At 45.0% G+C, this 21,052-nt stretch overlaps 1 pseudogene; it reads right to left on the bottom strand.

Moving 5' to 3' along the window:
• Positions 1-8,467: 8,467 nt before the first annotated feature.
• On the bottom strand, positions 8,468-19,670 carry LOC148005354 (ornithine decarboxylase pseudogene; annotated as a pseudogene).
• Positions 19,671-21,052: the final 1,382 nt, after the last annotated feature.

Raw genomic sequence — 21,052 nt, 5'->3', positions numbered from 1 at the left:
AGTTCAAAATGGTAGGTGCATTGATTCTAGAGAATACGATAATCATAGCTAAGACCATGCAGGTTCTGGTTACTGTGAGCTACAGAGGTTTCTAGGCTACTGCAGCCTTTGACATTGGTCAAAGGATTTGCCAGTCTGAGTCTGAACAAGGAAACCTCTTGCCATTGGGAACCAAACTGACCTGTGGATTGCTGTCTGTATGCAGACAAGGCCAGGCACAAACCTTAATTAGTTACATGAGCCTGTGATTGGGCCGTGGGAAAAGGAGGCAGGCCTGAAAGTTTTAGAGAGAGGGGACAGAATGATGACCAGGAAGAGATAGATGGAGGAAGGTGAACCGGATGCACATGGATCTGAGTCATCTTCATCTTCTCTGTGTCTTCTTCCTGTCTGTCTCTTCGGATGAAGGAGGACATAATTGTTAGGGTTTCGAATTTTGGCTTGTGCCCTGACAGAACAAGCCAAGCCACCATGGTTCAGGTGGAGAGGTTAAATGAGAGAAGAGTAGAAGAGCAGAAAGGCGGCTGGCCATGGACATACGGGGGGAGGGATGGGGGGAGGGGGCAAGAGCAGCAAAGAACAAAGAGCAAGAGAAGTAAGAGAGGGTAAGACAGGGCAAGCAGCCCCTTTTCTAGTGTCAGGCATAGCTGGCTATTGCCAGGCAACTGTGGGTAGTGCATACCTGGCTGTTCCCATGCAGCTGTGCTCTTTGAACTTAGACAGAACACCAACATTCTCCCATTTTGGTTAAATTAAAAAAGAGTAGACTCAATGGTGAAGCAGGAGTTGGGTTGTGATGTCTGACTTACTTCCTGCTTGCTTTGCACTGATGTGTCTCTTAAACCTAAAAAGATGGGGATGGGGTTATTTGTTCAGTCTAGTTTTCTGTATCCATGTTGTCCATGGTCTGTAGAATCATCCAAGTATACGTCAGAAGGAACAGATCCAATAGAAGCATCTGTGTCTGTGAGAGGACATTGGAACATATGGAGGTCGCTTCTGTGGGGCTGTCCTGGGTGTAGTAATTGCCTGGACTTGGCAAGATGTTGAAACACACACTTATTATAGGCAGAGAATAAGATTAAGCGCGTTTGTGAGAAAACTTTTTCTTAGTTGTACATTTGAAACCCAGAAGACTTCCACCCTTTGGAATAGGCAGTAAGTGGTATCTTCAGGCAGACGTACTTATCCGAGTGCAGTCTATTTGGTCCATAAGAGGCAGGTCTGAGTGTTTCCTGTAGATTATAAGTTTACCTTCTTTAAGATCTGCAGAGCAAAGGAGAAGCAAGAGTGTGTGTGCACACACAACTGGGACACTGATGTGCACAGATGAGGCACTGTGCTTGGGTGGCAGAGTGAGCCGAAGTAGCAAAATCCTGGACACAAGGAGAGACCTTACTTGTACAAGGGTCTTAGTGGTCAGACACATGTGGGAACGCAGGCCTCACACACAGGGTTCCTGCAGAAACGGGTCAGACCGGATATTCACAGGCACAAACCAGGACCTACAACAACAAAGAAAAGAGAAGAAGGAGACCTGGGTATGGGCCAGACAGAGACATTGTTTTCTGGTTAGTGTAAATTACATCCCAAGACTTGGGGACAGGCAGTGAAGAACTAGAGACCCATGGGTGAGAATAGGGATTAATTGCCCTGACTTGAGCCGGGTCTAAAGTTAGAGCCAGTGCTCCTGAGCCAGAGAGCAGCCTATCCAGGTCTAGGCTGGCATTAATCTGTCTCAAAAGGAGAAAGAAGGTCTCACCTAAGGGAAAAGGTCCTAGAAAGGGAGGCTCCATGAAAGGATCTATCCCCAGAAGCAGCACAGCTAGCTCTCCAAGCTCAAGAATGCTCTCCTGAAACCATGTGTTCACAGGGAAAGTCAAGCCCTGAGGTAAAGAAAGTGCATAGAGGTTGAGTAAGTACTGCTCACCAGCACATGCTGAAGAGGGCCCTCTAGTGGGTGGACAGCTAAGAGCAGGGGGCATCATGGCAATGGGGAAGCCTGAGGAGTGGTATAAGTCCTGAAGGCCCCCAGCAGCCAGCAGGTGGTGGTCTGATGTAGATGGTGAAGCAGTAGCTCTGATCGATTCCCTCTGATACTTGCAGAAGCCACAGAAGTTTTAAGGACAGTGCCCATCAGCAGGATGCTCATTGGCAATCTCCGGTTATGTGCACAGAAGTGGCATATATCTCCATTGTTCCTTGCCACAGCCAGTGTGAGTGCATATCCCATGGCAAGCAAGTGTGACTGGGCCCAGCCCAGAAGGACTGTGGGCAATGTGGTGATAGGGCAGGAGTGCATGGTTCATCCATCTCAGCCGATGCTCTCAGTTCCTGGCCCTAGGCAGCCAGAGCAGGCTGTGGGCTGCCTTGGTAGCAGAGGCATACAGTGGGAAAGGCCTGTCCTCTACCCTTGAGTTGGTGGCAGGGTGGTGGGAGCATCAGGGCATGTGAGCAAGGGGAAATCAAAATCCCCACGCAGGACATCCGAGTGAACAGCACTGATGTTAGGGTTCCTGCTTCAATCCCAGGTTTTTGCACCAATGTTAGGGTTTAGAATCTCAGCCTGTGCCCAGACAGAACATACCCAGCCACCATGGTTCCATGTGGGGAACTCTAGTGAGAGGAGAGTAGAGGAGCAGACAGGCAGCTGGCATGTGCATGTCTATGGAGGGATGGTGAAGGAATTGAGAGAAGTAAGAGAGGGTAAGAGAGGGCAAGCAGCCCTCGTTATTCTGTCAAGCACAGCTGGCTGTTGCAGGGAACTGTAGGGCAGAGCTAACCTGGCTGTTCCCAGGTAGCTGTATGGGTTTAGCTTAGACAGAAACAAACAATAATCATGGAAGGGCTCTAGGAAAGCTAGGGTCTGCAACCTTGAAAGCGTGGTCAAAATATTTGGCAGGAGATGGTGGAACAAGCCTCAAGTTTAGAGCAGGGGGAGACACAGAGGTAATGAACTGGTAACTCCCACCTGGAAGGCCTGCCTTATCTTTCCATAGCAACTGTGCCCAGTAAACAAATTTGAAGTCTTTTTTTTTTAATTTATTGCACATGAGTACACTGTCCCTGTCTTCAGAAACACCAGAAGAGGGCATCAGATCCCATTGCAGATGGTTGTGAGCAATTGAGTCAGATGATGGCTGGGAATGGAGTCAGAACCTCTGGAAGAGCAGTTAGTGCTCTTCACCCCTGAGCCATCTCTCCTGTGTCTTTTATCCACAGAATCAAAGGTTTTAGAGGAAAGCCCGTTGGAAGAATCCTCAAAGCAGTGGTGGATAGAAAAGAGGCCAGGTTAGGGTTGGCAGTGGCCAACTCCGGAGCTAAGAGGAAAGGCATGAGGGGCTGGTAGCTTTGTCTGCAGGCCTGGGATAAGATGGTGCTCATTTTATAACTACAGGCAACACTGAGGGGCCTGTCAGCTAGAGGACATGCAGCAGACAGTGCGAGTCATTTTCTTTTTGGTCAGAGAGGACATTCCAAGCATTAGGTATTTCTAATCCTATACATAGGTGATCATGGAGGGTCAGCTTTGGATCTGGCCCCAGATTCCTCTTACATTATCCCCACAAGTCAAATAAAGTCTAACCAATGGAGTGTGTGATCCCTTATGTTCATGGGACATTGGGGATCGTCTTGGGAAGAAGTGGATTCACTTCTCAAGGACTTATGGTCCATCCAGGTGTAGTAGATGGGATTGCATGAAGTAAATAAAACCTGTTAAAGGTGAGATAGGGGATAGAACTGCTCAGCTGTTGCACTACATCCGGGGCAAGTCCGCCCCTGTGGAATGAAAAGGGGCTTTTGGGAGCACTGAGAAGCATGTCCTCTGGCACACAGGTCTATGGTCAGAGGCCCAGGTTGTCCAAATACGGGTGTGGACATAGAAGGGTTGGTACATACAGGAGCTGATGTTAGTTTGCTTTCCCAAAATTCTTGGAATCCAGACTGGCCACCTCAGGTTTTGACAGAATTTATAGGAATTGGTAAATTATCGAGAATAGGGTGGTATCCAATGGATTGCCTGTGAAGGGCAAAAATAGAAATTGAGACATTATGTGGCTGACATACACATAAACCTATGGGGAAAGGTTGTTTTCTAACAATTGGTTCCTCAAAATATTGAAATATCTGAAAGCTCAACCAATAGAACAATGTGTTGATAGTGGAGTGGAAACCTACAATATTATGAAGGGGATGTGCTTATGCGTATGTATCTACAGAGAATGAAAAACATGGCTACCAATAGAACTTTGGAAAGATCATATCTGACTAGGAAAAAACTGTTTTCTGATGAGACAGTGTCTTCACCCAGCAAACATCCCAGGTGATTCACAGACTGTGTCAGTTACAGGTTTCTCCTAACTGTGCAGGCAAATCAACTTGAAAAGTGTTAGCCCAGAAACAGGAAAACCAGATAGGGCAACAAATGCCACAGCTACGTTTTGTCAAACTAACCATTTTTTTCTCCTTTGGGGCCCATACAGGAATTCTTCACCCCAATTCAGAATGAAGCAGTTTTCTGAAGATCATCGCCCTAGTCCCTTAAGGTGGGGTGGATAGGTTTGGTCATTTGATGTGAAGTTATTGTTATCTAGGGTGGAAGAATATTATTGGTTATAATCAAACATTGATAAAAATGTACTCATTTTTGTACTTATATATTGGAAATTTAAGGTATTTTTGTTCCTTTATTTTCTATTGATAGAAATTTAAGGTTTTCACTTAATCACTGCATATTGACAGAAATTTAAGTTTTCATTTGAATAATTGTACATTGATAGAAATTTTAAATTATTTTGAATTATTCTATATAGGTAGTAACATAGGGTTTTGTTACTTATTTGACTATATTATACGAATGGCATTTATTGAAAATGTGATGGTTCTTACAATAATTCCGTTTTGTGTAGATTTCTGATGAGAGGGAAAAGGACAATTCTTAAAGAAAAAGGGGGATATAAAGTGGAAATTTTAGTTTTTTGGAACATTCATTTTGCCAAAGGATGTTCTGCTGGGGAACACAGGTGAAAGCTTGTCTTGCTAAGGAAACACGTAATAGACTTCTCCTGAAGCAGACAGAGGTGAAAGGATGTTTGGATATAGCAGACACGTGAAAGCGCTCCTGATGAAGGAGTATAAATCCCCACAGACAGTGGGAGATGAGCCCTGAGCTTTGGTTTGCTCCACCTCGCCATTCATCAGTAAAAACACTGCATGTATTGGTTCGCCTTACATAGCATTGTAGAGCCCAACTTGTGATAAAGCTGCCATGGAGAGAAGCTCGCCTAAGAACTGCTCCTGAGGATCCTGCAGCAGCTTGTCACCTCTGTGGCCTGACCTCAGGTCGGTGGCCAGCCTGGTGGTTTCTTCAGGATTGAAGTACAGCTGCCTGGTGTCTACTTGCTGACAGTAGTGTACTGTGCCTACTGGTTCGAGCCTGTTTTCTGCCTGCCTAGAGGACTGGTCTGCAGCTGCTGAGTCCTGTTTGGTGTTTGCTCTGGGACTGAACAGCTGCCCAAGGAGATGGAACTCGATCCAGAGAACGACTGCTGAGCAGGTCCACTTCCCCACATCCTAATAACTTTTCTCTTCCACTGCATCTGCTCTGTGGAGGGCTAGAGGAGAGCTTAAGAGGAGGTTTCTAAACACTTATGCCTACAGGTGACACCCAAAGTGCCTTAGGCCTAATGGGTAACTCTGCTCCTAATGTGGTAGAGGGAACTGTAGATTCCGAGGGGTGAGCAATGTTACTGAAGGAAGTTGGTAAAATGTCAGCTACATTGGCTGGGTGGTCTGCTACAGGGTTCCTGGAGAGGGTGTTTTGGTTTTGCTTTGTATGTTCACATGCCATTCTGAAAGTTTGAAGGGAAGGCAGAAAACTCAGAAGGTTCACTCAATTCTCTTTTGCTAAAAAAGATTACAGACTTGGCTATGCACCGAGAGTTTGGGATTAGAAGTTGAATTGGTTGGAAAGAAAAACAAGCCAGTGGGAGAACAATGTTCATGCTTGGTGAATGAGACTGGGAATGTACCCCATGATGAAAAGGGGAAAGAAATAGAGTGGAAGGGACAGGGGTGCCCTGCTCCCATGCTTTCACTACCAGGTGCCCAAAGTGCCTGAAGGAGACAAGGGGCTCAAAAGAGCAGGAGGCAGCAGAGGCACAAAGCTTTAATGTGGAAGTGAGTGCATTACCACAGGTTTTCCTTGGGCCTACAGAGGCACCTTCATCCTTCCCCGTGTCTCTACAGCATGTGAGTGCTACTGATGCTGTTCTTGCCAGTGAACTGTTCTGGTGATGATAGAAATGCTAGATTTAAAGCATTTTGAAACTGTTGTTTTGTATCATTTACACTCTTCTTATGTTAATGAAAGGCTAAATCACTAGGTCACAGCATGAGGTGATCCCACAAAATGGGTAGGGTTTGGTGTCAGGTGGTCAACAATTACAGTGGTTGTTGAGGCAAGGCATGAAGCTACAGAACCAGCCCTTGTGATTAACAAGTGGAATAACTGTTACTAAAGACCAGCTACTTGCTGATGGGCCTTATGCCGACTTACAGGAGTAAATCAGATCTGAAGGTGTAATGAACAATGGTAAGTTGCAACTTTAAGAGCTTGCGGTCTGGTTGCAGAACTTGAGGAGGAAAATCTACCTCTTTACCAAAATAGGATTCTGGAGAATTCCTTTAGAGAATTCTTACAGAGGTGTTAACTTCAGCTGTTTATAGAACCCTGTTTATAGAACCCTATCAGACTCAGAAACTAGACAGTCGTTGATAGAAATATTGTCTTTTGGGGATGCAAACACAGAATGTAAGAGATCAATTAGACCATTGAAAGCATGTAGAGCCCATGTAGATGAATGCATATGGGAGACCACTGGTATAGTTTCTCAGTAGTATAATGGAAATATCACAGGGCAAATGGTGGCTAGAGATATCAGCAATCAAAATGCTTGATGTTTTAACTGTAGACAATTTGGTCATTTCCCAAGAAATTGTAAGGCCAAAGGGTCCAGAGTTCAAAATGACAGGTGCATTGATTCTAGAGAATACGGTAATCATAGCTAAGACTCTGCAGGTTCTGGTTACTGTGAGCTACAGAGCCTTCTAGGCCACTGCAGCCTTTGACATTGGTCAAAGGATTTGCCAGTCTGAGTCTGAATGAGGTAACCTCCTGCCATTGGGAACCAAACTGTCCTGTGGATTGCTGTCTGTATGCAGGCAAGTTCAGGTACAAATCTTAATTAGTTACATGAGCCCGTGTTTGGGCAGTGGGAAAAGAAGGCAGGGCTGAAAGTTTTAGAGAGAGGGGACAGAATGATGACCAGGAAGAGATAGATGGAGGAAGGTGAACCGGATGCACATGGATCTGATTCATCTTCATCTTCTCTGTGTCTTCTTCCTGTCTGTCTCTTCAGATAAAGGAGGACATAATTGTTAGGGCTTGGAATTTTGGCCTGTGCACAATAGAACCGGCCAAGCCACCATGGTTCCACGTGAAGAGGTTAAATGAGAGAAGAGTAGAAGATCAGATAGGTGGCTGCCCATGGACATATGGGGGAGGGATGGGGGGAGGGGGCAAGAGCAGCAAAGAACAAAGAGGAAGAGAAGTAAGAGAGGGTAAGACAGGGCAAGCAGCCCCTTTTCTAGTGTCAGGAATAGCTGGCTATTGCCAGGCAACTGTGGGTAGTGCATACCTGGCTGTTCCCATGCAGCTGTGCTCTTTGAGCTTAGACAGAACACAAACATTCTCCATTTTGGTTTAATTAAAAAAGAGTAGACTCGATGGTGAAGCAGGAGTTGGGTTGTGATCTCTGACTTACTTCATGCTTGCTTTCCGACGATGTGTCTCTTAAACCTAAAAAGATGGGTATAGGGTTATTTGTTCACTCTAGATTTTGCTGTCTCCCTGTTGTCCATGGTCTGTAGAACCATCCAAGTATAGGTCAGAAGGAACAGTTCCAATAGAAGCATCTGTGTCTGTGAGAGGAGATTAGAACATATGGGGGTCTCTTCTATGGAGCTGTCCTGGGTGTAGTAATTGCCTGGACTTGGCAAGATGCTGAAACACACACTTATTATAAGCAGAGAATAATATAAAGCGCGTTTGGGAGAAAACTTTTTCTTAGTTGTACATTTGAAACCCAGAGGACTCCCACCCTTTGGAATAGGCAGTAAGTGGGATCTTCAGGCAGATGTACTTATCCGAGTGGAGTCTATTTGGTCCATAAGGGGTAGGTCTGAGTGCTTCTTGTAGATTATAAGTTTACCTTCTTTAAGATCTGCAGAGCAAAGGAGAAGCAAGAGTGTGCATGCACATGCAACTGGGACACTGATATGCTCAGATGAGGCACTGCGCTTTGGTGGCAGAGTGAGCACGAAGTAGCAAAATCCCGGACAAAAAGAGAGACCTTACTTGTACAAGGGTCTTAGTGATCAGACACTTAGTGTGGGAACGCAGACCTCACACACAGGGCTCCTGCAGAAAGGGGTCAGACCGGATTTTCACAGGCACAAACCAGGACCTACAGCAACAAAGAAAAGAGAAGAGGGAGACCTGGGTATGGGCCAGACAGAGACATTGTTTTCTGGTTAGTGTAAATTACATCCCAGGACATGGGGACAGGCAGTGAAGAACTAGAGACCCATGGGTGAGAATAGGGATTAATTTCCCTGACTTGTGCCGGGTCTAAAGTTAGAGCCAGTGCTCCTGAGCCAGAGAGCAGCCTATCCAGCTCTAGGCTGGTATTAAACTGTCTCAAAAGGAGAAAGAAGGTCTCACCCAAGGGAAAATGTCCTAGAAAGGGAGGCTCCATGAAAGGATCTATCCCCAGAAGCAGCACAGCTAGCTCTCCAAGCTCAAGAATGCTCTCCTGAAACCATGTGTTCACAGGGAAAGTGAAGCCCTGAGGTAAAGAAAGTGCACAGAGGTTGAGTAAGTACCACTCACCAGCACATGCTGAAGAGGGCCCTCTAGTGGGTGGACAGCTAAGAGCAGGGGGCATCATGGTGATGGGGAAGCCTGAGGAGTGGTATAAGTCCTGAAGGCCCCCAGCAGCCAGCAGGTGGTGGTCTGATGTAGATCGTGTGGCAGCAGCTCTGATCAATTCCCTCTGATACTTGCAGAAGCCACAGAAGTTTTAATGACAGTGCCCATCAGCAGGATGCTCATTGGCAATATCTGGTTATGTGCACAGAAGTGGCATATATCTCCATTGTTCCTTGCCACAGCCAGTTTGAGTGCATAACCCATGGCAAGCAAGTGTGACTGGGCCCGGCCCAGAGTGGACTGTGGGCAATGTGGTGATAGGGCAGGAGTGCATGGTTCATCCATCTCGGCAGATGCTGAGTCTCTGGCCCTAGGCGGCCAGAGCAGTCTGTGGGCTGCCTTGGGCAGCAGAGGCATGCAGTGGGAAAGGCCTGTCCTCTACCTCTGAGTTGGTGGCAGGGTGGTGGGAACATCAGGGCATGTGAGCAACGGGAAATCAGAATCCTCACTCAGGACATCCGAGTGAACAGCACTGATGTTCGGGTTCCTGCTTCAATCCCAGGTTTCTGCACCAATGTTAGGGTTTAGAATCTCAGCCCGTGCCCAGACAGAACACACCCAGCCATCATGGTTTCACGTGGGTAACTCTCGTGAGAGGAGAGTAGAGGAGCAGACAGGCAGCTGTCATGGGCATGTCGATGGAGGGATGGTGAAGGGACTGAGAGAGGTAAGAGAGGGCAAGCAGCCCTGGTTATTCTGTCAAGCACAGCTGGCTGTTGCACGGAACTGTGGGGCTGAGCTTACCTGGCTGTTCCCAGGTAGCTGTGTGGGTTTAGCTTAGACAGAAACAAACAATAATCATGGAAGGGCTCTGGGAAAGCTAGGGTCTGCAACCTTGAAAGGTTGGTCAAAAATATTTGGCAGGAGATGGTGGAACAAGCCTCAAGTTTAGAGCAGGGGGAGACACAGAGGTAATGAACTGGTAACTCCCACCGGGAAGGCCTGCCTTATCTTTCCATAGCAACTGTGTCCAGTAAACAAATTTGAAGTCTTTTTTTTTTCCTTTTAATTTATTGCAAGTGAGTACACTGTCCCTGTCTTCAGAAACACCAGAAGAGGGCATCAGATCCCATTGCAGATAGTTGTGAGCAATTGAGTCAGATGATGGCTGGGAATGGAGTCAGAACCTCTGGAAGAGCAGTTAGTGCTCTTAACCCCTGAGCCATCTCTCCAGCCCTGTGTCTTTTATCCACAGAATCAAAGGTTTCAGAGGCAAGCCGGTTGGAAGAATCCTCAAAGCAGTGGTGATAGAGAAGAGGCCAGGTTAGGGTTGGCAGTGGCCAACCCCGGAGCTAAGCATGGTGGAAGAAGAGGAAAGGCAGGAGGGGCTGGTAGCTTTGTCTGCAGGCCTGGGCTAAGATGGTGCTCATTTTATAACTTCAGGCAACACTGAGGGGCCTTTCAGCTAGAGGACACCCTGCAAAGAGTACGAGTCATTTTCCTTTTGGTCAGAGAGGACATTCCAAGCATTAGGTATTTCTAGTCCTATACATAGGTGCTCATGGAGGGTTAGCTTGGGATCTGGCCACAGATTCCTCTTACATTATCCCCACAAGTCAAATATAACCTAACCAATGGAGTGTGTGATCCCTTATGTTCACGGGACATTGGGGATCGTCTTGGGAAGAAGTGGATTCACTTCTCAAGGACTTAAGGTCTCTCCAGGTATAGTAGATGGGATTTCATGATGTAAATAAAACCTGTTAAAGGTGAGATAGGGGATAGAACTGCTCAGCTGTTTCACTACATCCGGGGCAAGTCCGCTCCTATGGAATAAACAGGGGCTTTTGGGAGCACTGAGAAGCATGTCCTCTGGCACACAGGTCTATGATCAGAGGCCCAGGTTGTCCAAATACGAGTGTGGACATAGAAGGGTTGGTACATACAGGAGCTGATGTTAGTTTGCTTTCCCAAAATTCTTGGAATCCAGACTGGCCACCTCAGGTTTTGACAGAATTTATAGGAATTGGTAAATTATCGAGAATAGGGTGGTATCCAATGGATTGCCTGTGAAGGGCAAAAATAGAAATTGAGACATTATGTGGCTGACATACACATAAACCTATGGGGAAAGGTTGTTTTCTAACAATTGGTTCCTCAAAATCTTGAAATATCTGAAAGCTCAACCAATAGAACAATGTGTTGATAGTGGAGTGGAAACCTACAATATTATGAAGGGGATGTGCTTATGCATATGTATCTACAGAGAATGAAAAACATGGCTACCAACAGAACTTTGTAAAGATCATATCTGACTAGGAAAAACCTGTTTTTTGCTGAGACCGTGTCTTTACCCAACAAACATCCCAGGTGACTCAGACTGTCTCAGTGACTGATTCTCCTAACTGTGCATGCAAATCTACTTGAAAAGTGCTAGCCCAGAAACAGGGCTACAAATGCCACAGCTACGTTTTGTCAAACTAACCATTTTTTTCTCCTTTGAGGCCCATACAGGATTTCTTCACCCCAATTCAGCAGGAAGCAGTTTTCTGAAGAACATCGTCCTAGTACCTTAAGCTGGCGTGGATAGATTTGGTCATTTGATGTGATAAAATTGTTATCTAGGATGGAAGGTTTTTTTATGACGAGAGATGGATAAAATACTTAAAGTCATTTTGTTTGTTCCACCTCCCCATTCTTCAGTAAAGACACTGCATGTATTGGTTCGCCTCACATAGCATTGTTGAATTCAACTTGTGATAAAGCTACCATGGAGAGAAGCTCGCCCAAGAACTGCTTGTATAGTTCCTGCAGCAACTTGTCACTTCTGGGGCCTGACCTCAGGTTGGTGGCCAGCCTCGTGTTGTTTTAGGCTTGAACTACAGCTGCCTGGTGTCTGCTAACTGGAAGGACTGGACTGTGGCTGCTGGTTTCTGCCTGCCTAGAGGACTGGTCTGCAGCTGCTGAGTCCTCTTTGGTGTTTGCTCTGGGACTGAACAGCTGCCCAAGGAGATGGAACTCAATCCAGAGAACTACTGCTGAGCAGGTCCACTTTCCCACATCCTAATAACTTTTCTCTTCCACTGCATCTGCTCTACTGTGGTCTAGAGCATAACTTAAGAGAAGGTTTCAAAACTTTTATGCCTACAGCTGGCACCCAAAGTGCCTTAGGCCTAATGGGTAACTCTGCTTCTAATGTGGTAGAGGAAACTGTAGATTCTGAGGGGTGAGCAATGTTACTGAAGGAAATTGGTAAAATGGCAGCTACAGTTGCTGGGTGCTATCCTACTGTGTAACTGGAAGATTTTGTTTTGTTTTGTTTCTGCTTTGTATGTTCAAATTCTCTTCTGAAAATTTGGAGGGAAGGTCAATAACTCAGATCGTTCACTCAATTCTCTTCTGCTAGAAAGGACTTCAGACTTGGCTATGCATGTAGAGTTTTTGACTAGAAGTTGAAATGCTTGGAAGGCAAAACGGCAGAGGGAGAAGAAGGTTCAGGCTTGGTAAATGAGACTGGTAATGTACCCCATGTTGAAAAGGGGAAAGAAATAGACTGGAAGGGAAACTGCTGCCCTGCCCTGCTCCCCGTGCTTTCACTACCAGGTGCCCAAAATGCCTCAGGGAGACAAGGGGCTGGGAAGAGCAGGAGGTAGCACAGGCACAAAAGGGTGATGTGTGAGTGCACTCCCACAAGATATTCTTAGGCCTGCAGAAACACATGCATCCTTCCCAGCGTCTCTGCACCATGTGCCTGTTAGTGATGCTATTCCTGCCAATGACCTGACATGGAGACTGATAGAAATGCTAGATTTTAAAGTAGTTTAAAGAATCTATTATTTTGTATCATTTATACTCTTCCTCTGTCAAAGAAATGCTAAATAACTAGACCACAGCATGAGGTGATCCCACATGATTGGAAGGGGTTGGTGTCAGCTGGTCAACAATTACAGTGGTTGTCGAGGTGGAGGCATGAAGCTACAGAACCAGCCCTTGTGATTAACAAGTGGAATAACTGTCACTAAAGACCAGATGCTAGGTAATGGGCATTATGCTGACTTACAGGAGCAAATCAGATATGGCGGGGTAATTGAACAATGTTGTGTTACATCTTTCAGAGCTTGGGATTTGGTTGCAGAACCTGGGAGAAAATCTATCTCTTTTACCAATATAGGGTTCTGGAGAATCCTTTACAGAATTCTTACAGAGGTTGAGTTGAGCTGTGAATAGAACCATATCAGAGTCTGAAACCAGACTGTCCTTGATGCAAATATTGGCCTTTGGGAATGCAAACGCTCAATGTAAGAGAGCAATTAGACCATTGAAATCATGTAGAGCCTCTATAGATGAATGGAAAAGGGAAACCACTGGTGTTGGTTCTCAGGAGTATACTTGCAAATATCAAAGGTCAGATTTTGGCTAGAGATTTCATAAATCAAAATACTTGATATTTTAATTGTGATCAATTTTGACATTTCCAAAGAAAGTGTAAAGCCTGAGGATCTAGGGATCAAAATGAAAGGTGCATTGATGGTAGAGAATACTGTAATCGCATTCTCTAGAATAACAACAGGCTGGTTCTGGTTAAGGTTGAGTTATAAGGGCTTCAAGGCTATTACAGCCACTGTGGCAAAGGTAGACATTGGTAAGGATTACCAGTCTAAGAGTGAGAACAAGGCAACTCCTTGCCATTGAAAACTGAACTGAGGTGTGCACTGGTGTTTATATGCAGGGGAGGTCAAATGAAGTCTTAGTCAGATAAGCTTGTGATTGGGCAGTGGGTAAAGAAGGCGGAGGTAAAATTTTAGAGAGGGGACAGAGAGATGGACCAGGAATCAATAGAGAAGATGGAGGAAGATGCACCAGATCCACGTGGTTCATCACAGATCGCTTCTCTGTGTCTCTCCTGTATCTCTGTCTATTTCTCTTTGGATTTAGAAGTATATAATAATTGTTAGGGTTTGGAATCTCAGCCTGTGCCCAGACAGAACAGGCCAAGCCACCATGGTTGACGTGGAAAACTTTAATGAGAGAAGAGTAGAAGAGCATAAATGCGTCCGGGCGTGGACACATAGACGGGGTGGGTCTAGGAGGGGGCATCAGCATTGAAGATCAGAAATAGAGAAGTAAGAGAGGGTTGAGAGAGGGCAAGCAGCCCCTTTTATAGTGTCAGGCACAGCTGGCTGTTGCCAGGCAACTGTGGGGCAGAGCATACCTGTGTGTTCCCATGTAGCTGTGTGTGTTCTCTTTGAGCTTAGACAGAACACCAACATTCCCCCATCTTGGTTTAATTTTAAAAAAAAATTAAAGGGTTGGGGATTTAGCTCAGTGGTAGAGCGCTTGCCTAGCAAGTGCAAGGCCCTGGGTTCGGTCCCCAGCTCCGAAAAAAAGGAAAAAGAGAAGAAAAAATTAGAGGCGATGGTGAAGCAGGAATTGGGTTGTGATCTCTGACTACTTCCTGCTTGCTTTGCGGCGATGTGTCTCTAGAACCTAAAAAGATGGGGATGGGGTTATTTGTTCAGTCCAGAATTTGCTGTCTCCCTGATGTCCAGGGTCTGTGGAACCATCCAAGGATAGGTCAGAAGGAACAGGTCCAATAGAAGCATCTGTGTCTGTGAGAGGAGATTGGAACATCTGAGGTCGCTTCTCTGGAGCTGTCCTGGGTGTAGTAAGCGCCTGGACTTGACAAGATGCTGAAACACACATCTGTGTTTGTTATAGGCAGAGAATAAGATTGAGTTTCTTTGGAATAAAACGTGTTCTTAGATGTACATTTGAATCCCAGAGGACTTGTACCCTATGTAATAGGTACTGAATGGGATCTTTCCACTCAGATAAGTAAGTCTGCCTAGTCTATTTGGTCCATAAGAGGTAGGTCTGAGTGGGTTTACACTATCTAGTTTATAAGTTTACATTCTTTAAGATCTGCAGAGCAAGGGAGAAGTAGAGCTTATGTAGCTGGGACATTGTGTGCACAGCTGATGCACGGCAAGCAGGTGGCCATGTGAGCACGCTGGAGCAAAGTCCTGGACAGAAAGAGAGCTTGTTTGTACAAGGGTCTTAGGGGTTGAAAACGCATGGGAAAGCAGGCATCACAGACAGGGTTCCTCCTAAAAGGGGTCTGACCTGCTTTTCCTGAGGCACAAACCAGGAACTACAAGAGCGAGATAGGGTGAAGAGAGAGGCTATTTCCCTACATCAGGGGGAAGGCCGCTCCTGTGGAATGAGCAGGGGCTTCAGGGAACTCTGGGAAACATGTGCTCTGGCACATAGGTCTATGATCAGAGACCCAGGTTGTCCAAATACGGGTGTGGACATAGAAGGGTTGGTACATACAGGAGCTGATGTTAGTTTACTCACCCAAAGGTCTGAAATCCAGATTGGCCACCTCAGGTTTTGACAGAATTTATAGGAATTGGTAAATTATCGAGAATAGGGTGGTATCCAATGGGTTGCATGTGTGGGACCAGAAAGGCAAAAACGGAAATTGAGACATTATGTGGCTGACATACATGTAAACCTGCATCAGGAAGGGTTGTTTTGCAACAACTGGGTACTCAAAATATTGAAATATCTGAAAGACCAACCAATATAACAATGTATTTTCAGTAGAATGGAAACCTACAATATTGTTAAGGGGATGTACTTATGCGTATGTATCTATAGAGAATGAAAAACATGGCTACCAACAGAACTTTGTAAAGATCATATCTGACTAGGAAAAACCTGTTTTCTGCTGAGACGGTGTCTTCACCCAGCAAACAGCCCAGGTGATTCACAGACTGTGTCCGTTACTGATTTCTCCTAATTGTGCAGGCAAATCAACTTCAAAAGTGCTAGCCCAGAATCAAGAAAACCAGATAGTGCAACAGATGCCACAACTACGTTTTGTCAAACTTACCATTTTTTTTCTCCTTTGGGGGCCATACAGGAATTCTTCACTCCAGTTCAGCAGGAAGCAGTTTTGTGAAGATCGTCGCCCTAGTCCCTTAACGTGGGGTGGATAGATTTGGTCATTTGATGTGATACAATTGTTATCTAGGATGGAAGGATTTTTTTATGATGAGAGATCGATAAAATACTTAAAGTTATTTTGTTTGCTCCAGCTGGCCATTCATCAGTAAAGACACTGCATGTATTGGTTCGCCTCACATAGAATTGTTGAATTCAACTTGTGATAAAGTTGCCATGGAGAGAAGCTTGCCCAAGCACTGCTTGTATAGTCCTGCAGCAACTTGTCACTTCTGTGGCCTGACCTCAGGTTGGTGGCCAGCCTCGTGATGTTTTAGGATTACTACAGCTGCCTGGTGTCTGCTAACTGGAAGGACTGGACTGTGGCTGCTGGTTTCTGCCTGTTTTCTGCCTGCCTAGAGGACTGGTCTGCAGCTGCTGAGTCCTCTTTGGTGTTTGCTCTGGGACTGAACAGCTGCCCAAGGAGAGGGAGCCCAATACCAGAGAACTAGTGTTGAGCAGGTCCACTTCCCCACATCCTAATAACTTTTCTCTTCCACTGCATCTGCTCTATTGTGGGCTACAGCATAACTTAAGAGGAGGTTTCAAAACTTTTATGCCTACAGCTGGCACCCAACGTGACTTAGACATAATGGGTAACTCTGCTTCTAATGTGGTAGAGGAAACTGTAGATTCTGAGGGGTGAGCAATGTTACTGAAGGAAATTGGTAAAATGGCAGCTACAGTTGCTGGGTGCTATCCTACTGTGAAACTAGAAGATTTTGTTTTGTTTTGTTTCTGCTTTGTATGTTCAAATTCTCTTCTGAAAATTTGGAGGGAAGGTCAAAAACTCAGATGGTTCACTCAATTTTCTTCTGCTAGAAAGGACTGCAGACTTGGCTATGCATGTAGAGTTTTTGACTAGAAGTTGAAATGCTTGGAAGGCAAAACGGCAGAGGGAGAAGAAGGTTCAGGCTTGGTGAATGAGACTGGTAATGTATCCCGTGATGAAAAGAGGAAATAGAGTGGAAGGGAAAGTGCCGCCCTGCCCTGCTCCCCGTGCTTTCACTACCAGGTGCCCAAATGCCTCAGGGAGACAAGGGGCTGGGAAGAGCAGGAGGTAGCGCAGGCACAAAAGGGTGATGTGTGAGTGAGTGCAGTCCCACAAGATTTTCTTAGGCCTGCAGAAACGCATGCATCCTTCCCAGTGTCTCTGCAGCATGTGCCTGCTACTGATGCTATTCCTGACAGTGACCTCACCTGACGACTGATGGAAATGCTAGATTTTAAAGTAGTTTAAAGAATCTATTATTTTGTATCATTTATACTCTTCCTCTGTCAAAGAAATGCTAAATAACTAGACCACAGCATGAGGTGATCCCACAAGATTGGAAGGGGTTGGTTTCAGCTGGTCAACAATTACAGTGGTTGTCGAGGTGGAGGCATGAAGCTACAGAACCAGCCCTTGTGATTAACAAGTGGAATAACTGTCACTAAAGACGAGATGCTGGGTGATGGGCATTATGCTGTCTTACAGGAGCAAATCAGATATGGCGGGGAAAATGAGCAATGTTGTGGTACATCTTTTAGAGCTTAGGATGCAGAACCTGGGGGAAAATCTACCTCTTCTACCAAAATAGGATTCTGGATAATCCTTTACAGAGTTCTTACAGAGGTTGAGTTGAGCTGTGAATAGAACCATATCAGAGTCTGAAACCAGACAGTTGTTGATACAAATATTGGCCTTTGGGAATGCAAACGCTCAATGTAAGAGAGCAATTAGACCATTGAAATCATGTAGAGCCTCTATAGATGAATGGAAAAGGGAAACCACTGGTGTTGGTTCTCAGGAGTATAATTGCAAATATCAAAGGACAAATTTTGGCTAGAGATAATCATGAATCAAAGTTCTTGATATTTTAATTGTGATCAATTTGGACATGTCCAGAGAAAGTGTAAGGTTAAAAGATTCAGCGTTCAAAATAAGAGGTGTGTTGATTCTAGAGAATATAGAGCTGAAAGAGAGAGAGAGAGAGAGAGAGAGAGAGAGAGAGAGAGAGAGAGAGAGAGAACATGAATAGAGAGAGATAGGAGATGGAGAAAGATCTACATGGATCTGGTTCATCTTCATCTTCTTGGCATCTCTCTGTCTCTGTCTGTCTCTTTGAGGAGAAAAAAGACAGTCATGTCTTCCAATAAAGAGATACAACTGGAAAGGACTTCCAAAAGGAATGTTAAATAGTCCAACTTTGTCATATTTTTGTGTAACAACCATTTGCAATTATTCGTAAGTAATTTCCTCGATCTCTCATTTACCGTTATATGGATAGCATTCTGTTGGCTGATTCTGATGATCATGGGTTAGAGATTATGGTAACACAAAAAATTCTACCATGCTGGGGATTACAGAGTGCTCCAGAAAAAAAAATAAAGGGGAGATTCACTAGTTATCTGGGTTATAAAGTCCAACAAACAATTTAACCACAAAAGATACAGATCTGTAGGGACCAGTTGGGTACACCTCGTGATTTTACCCAGATGCTCCTGATTTTCCTCAGATGCTGGATGAATAATTTTCTGCATCAGGGCCTTCCTATGTGCATGATCATAAGAAATGCAGTTAAATGATGCATACACTCCACCATTCACATAATGGTGGCTAGAGATATCAGGAAGATACCATGAAGGTTTGCTCATTGACTCCTCCTCATCATCGGAGCCAGGCTGCTCCTTCCACACTTTCACTGGGCAATGATGTCGACTGCAACTGTGAAAGCAGAGGAGACACAGTATCTGCCCGGCTCAGCTATGGTTCTCACTCCAGAGTCTGATGGCAAGTGCTCGTTCACAGCTGGGTGGATGACACTGTGTTCCCTTCAAATTTAAGCTTTGTATCTTCAGATCCAGGAGACCCACCAATTTCAAGCAGATGAACGCTGAAACCATCTTCAGTTTCCATGTCAAAGACACAGCGGGTGTGTGATGCTGCCTGCATGAAGGTCTCAGGGTCAGTACATCTACTGCCCTCATGGAAGCTGATGGTCCTTCTCCTGTTCATGAGAAGCCTGCTGCTGTTGAGTTGGCACCAAACTTGACATTGAGGTGACAAAATGCTTTGGAAGTGTCAACGTCGATCTGCAAAACCAACTTTGCCTTTGGATGTGCTCTGGTGACTTCCATCAATTCAATTTCACTGACAAGGTCCTAATGTGGACTCCATTACTGGTGGCATACTTGACTGGAGACACTGGTTTACAAGGATTTGCATAGGTAATGCTCTCTGGACGCACCCCAAGTCTCTAGACCAACGTTATTTCAGCCTTGCTGGCACAGTCAAGTCATGTAGCAGTTACAGCTAGGGCTCTGCTGTCCTTTCATTTGTCTGTGTGAAAGGGAGTCACAGGGCAAGAGCTTTCAGGCACCTCAGACGCTGTTTTAGAATGTGTTCGAGGTCTGTAACTTAGAAAGAATCCCTATCGTCAGGGGACGATTTCTTTCTATTTCTTTCCCTTTTTTTCCTCTAGAATGTCTTTGGCATTAAAGCCTAAATTGAGGATGTGGCAACCAAAGTTTTCATTCCTAAAGCTGCTCATGGTTCTTGATACGCTTACAGAAAACAGCACTGGGCCACAGCTAGCCAGACCTGTGGTGAGGAAAACAACAAACCCCGAGGACCACACAGCCATTAGTGGAAGCTGATCCAAGGTGGCACTAAGCTTATGTCTAGGCTGCCTGTTGGTGACATCTGCGGGAACTGCCCTCAATATTCTTAATGTTGGTGAAAATGGAACAACAGCACCCGAGAGAGGTTATTGAAAAAACTGAGGAACAAGGCCAACCAATGTAAGGATGTGTAGACATGAGAAGGGAACCTGGTAATTGTATTACGGGGATGTGGTTATGCTTATGCATCTACAGAGATTGAAAAATACGGCTACCAACAGAAGCTTTTAATGTTTAGATCTGATTAGGGAAAACCTCTTGTGAGCTGAGACAGTGTCTCCACAAAGCAAACATCCCAGGTGACTCACAGACTGTGTCAGTTTCTGATTCTCCTAACTGTGCATGCAAATCAACTTCAAAAGGGCTAGCACAGAAACTAGAAAGACAGATTGGGCAACAAAGGCTACAGCTACCTTTTCCTCAAACTAACCATTTTTTTTCTCCCTGGGGCCCATACAGGAATTCTTCACCCTGTTTCAGCAGGAAGCAGTTTTCTGAGGATCGTCGCCCTAGTCCCTTAAAGTGTGGTGGATAGGTTTGGTCATTTGATGTGTTCTAATTGTTATCTAGGATGGAAGGTTATTATTGGTTATGATCAGAGCTTGATAGACATTTAAAGTCATTTTGTTGGAATAGTTGTGTATTAGAACTTTAAGGTATTTTGTTTCATTATGTTTTTGGAATTTTCAGATTTTTGTTTTATCATTACATATTGATAGCAACTTAAGTTTTTGTTTGAATTGTACTTCAATAGAAAATTTAAATTGTTTTGAAGTGTTGTGTATTGATAGAAAGGTAAGGTTTTGTTAATTATTTGAGTATAGTCTACATAATGGCATTTTTTGAAAATGTGATGGTTCTTACAATAATTGCCATTGTGTGTAGATTGCTAATGATAGGGAAAAGGACAATTTTTAAAGAAAAAGGGGATATGAAGTGGAAACTTCTAGTTCTTTAAAACATATATTTTGCCAAATGATTTGCTCAGGCACAGAGATGAAAGGACGTCTTCCTAACGCAAACATGTGAAAGACTTCTCCTGAAGCAGACACAGGGAAAAGGCTGCTTGGATATAGCAGACAGTGAAAGGACTCTTGATGAAGGAGTATCAATCTGACCCCACAGTCTGTGGGACATGAGCACTGTGCTTTGGTTTGCTCCACCTGGCCATTCTTCAGTAAGGACACCGCATGTATTGGTTCCCCTTACATAGCATGGTTGAGCTCAACCTGTGATAAAGCTGCCATGGAGAGAAGCTCACCCAAGAACTGCTTGTATAGTTCCTGCAGCAGCTTGTCACTTCTGTGGCCTGACCTCAGGTCAGTAGCCAGCCTGGTGGTTTCTTCAGGATTGAAGTACAGCTGCCTGGTGTCTGCTTCCTGAAAGGAC

The sequence above is a fragment of the Rattus norvegicus genome, chromosome 6 (assembly GCF_021556685.1).
Source record: "Rattus norvegicus strain SHRSP/BbbUtx chromosome 6, alternate assembly SHRSP_T2T, whole genome shotgun sequence".
Classification (NCBI taxonomy): domain Eukaryota; kingdom Metazoa; phylum Chordata; class Mammalia; order Rodentia; family Muridae; genus Rattus; species Rattus norvegicus.
Note: the sequence above shows the minus strand (reverse complement) of the source record. Positions and strands in the feature narration are given on the sequence as shown.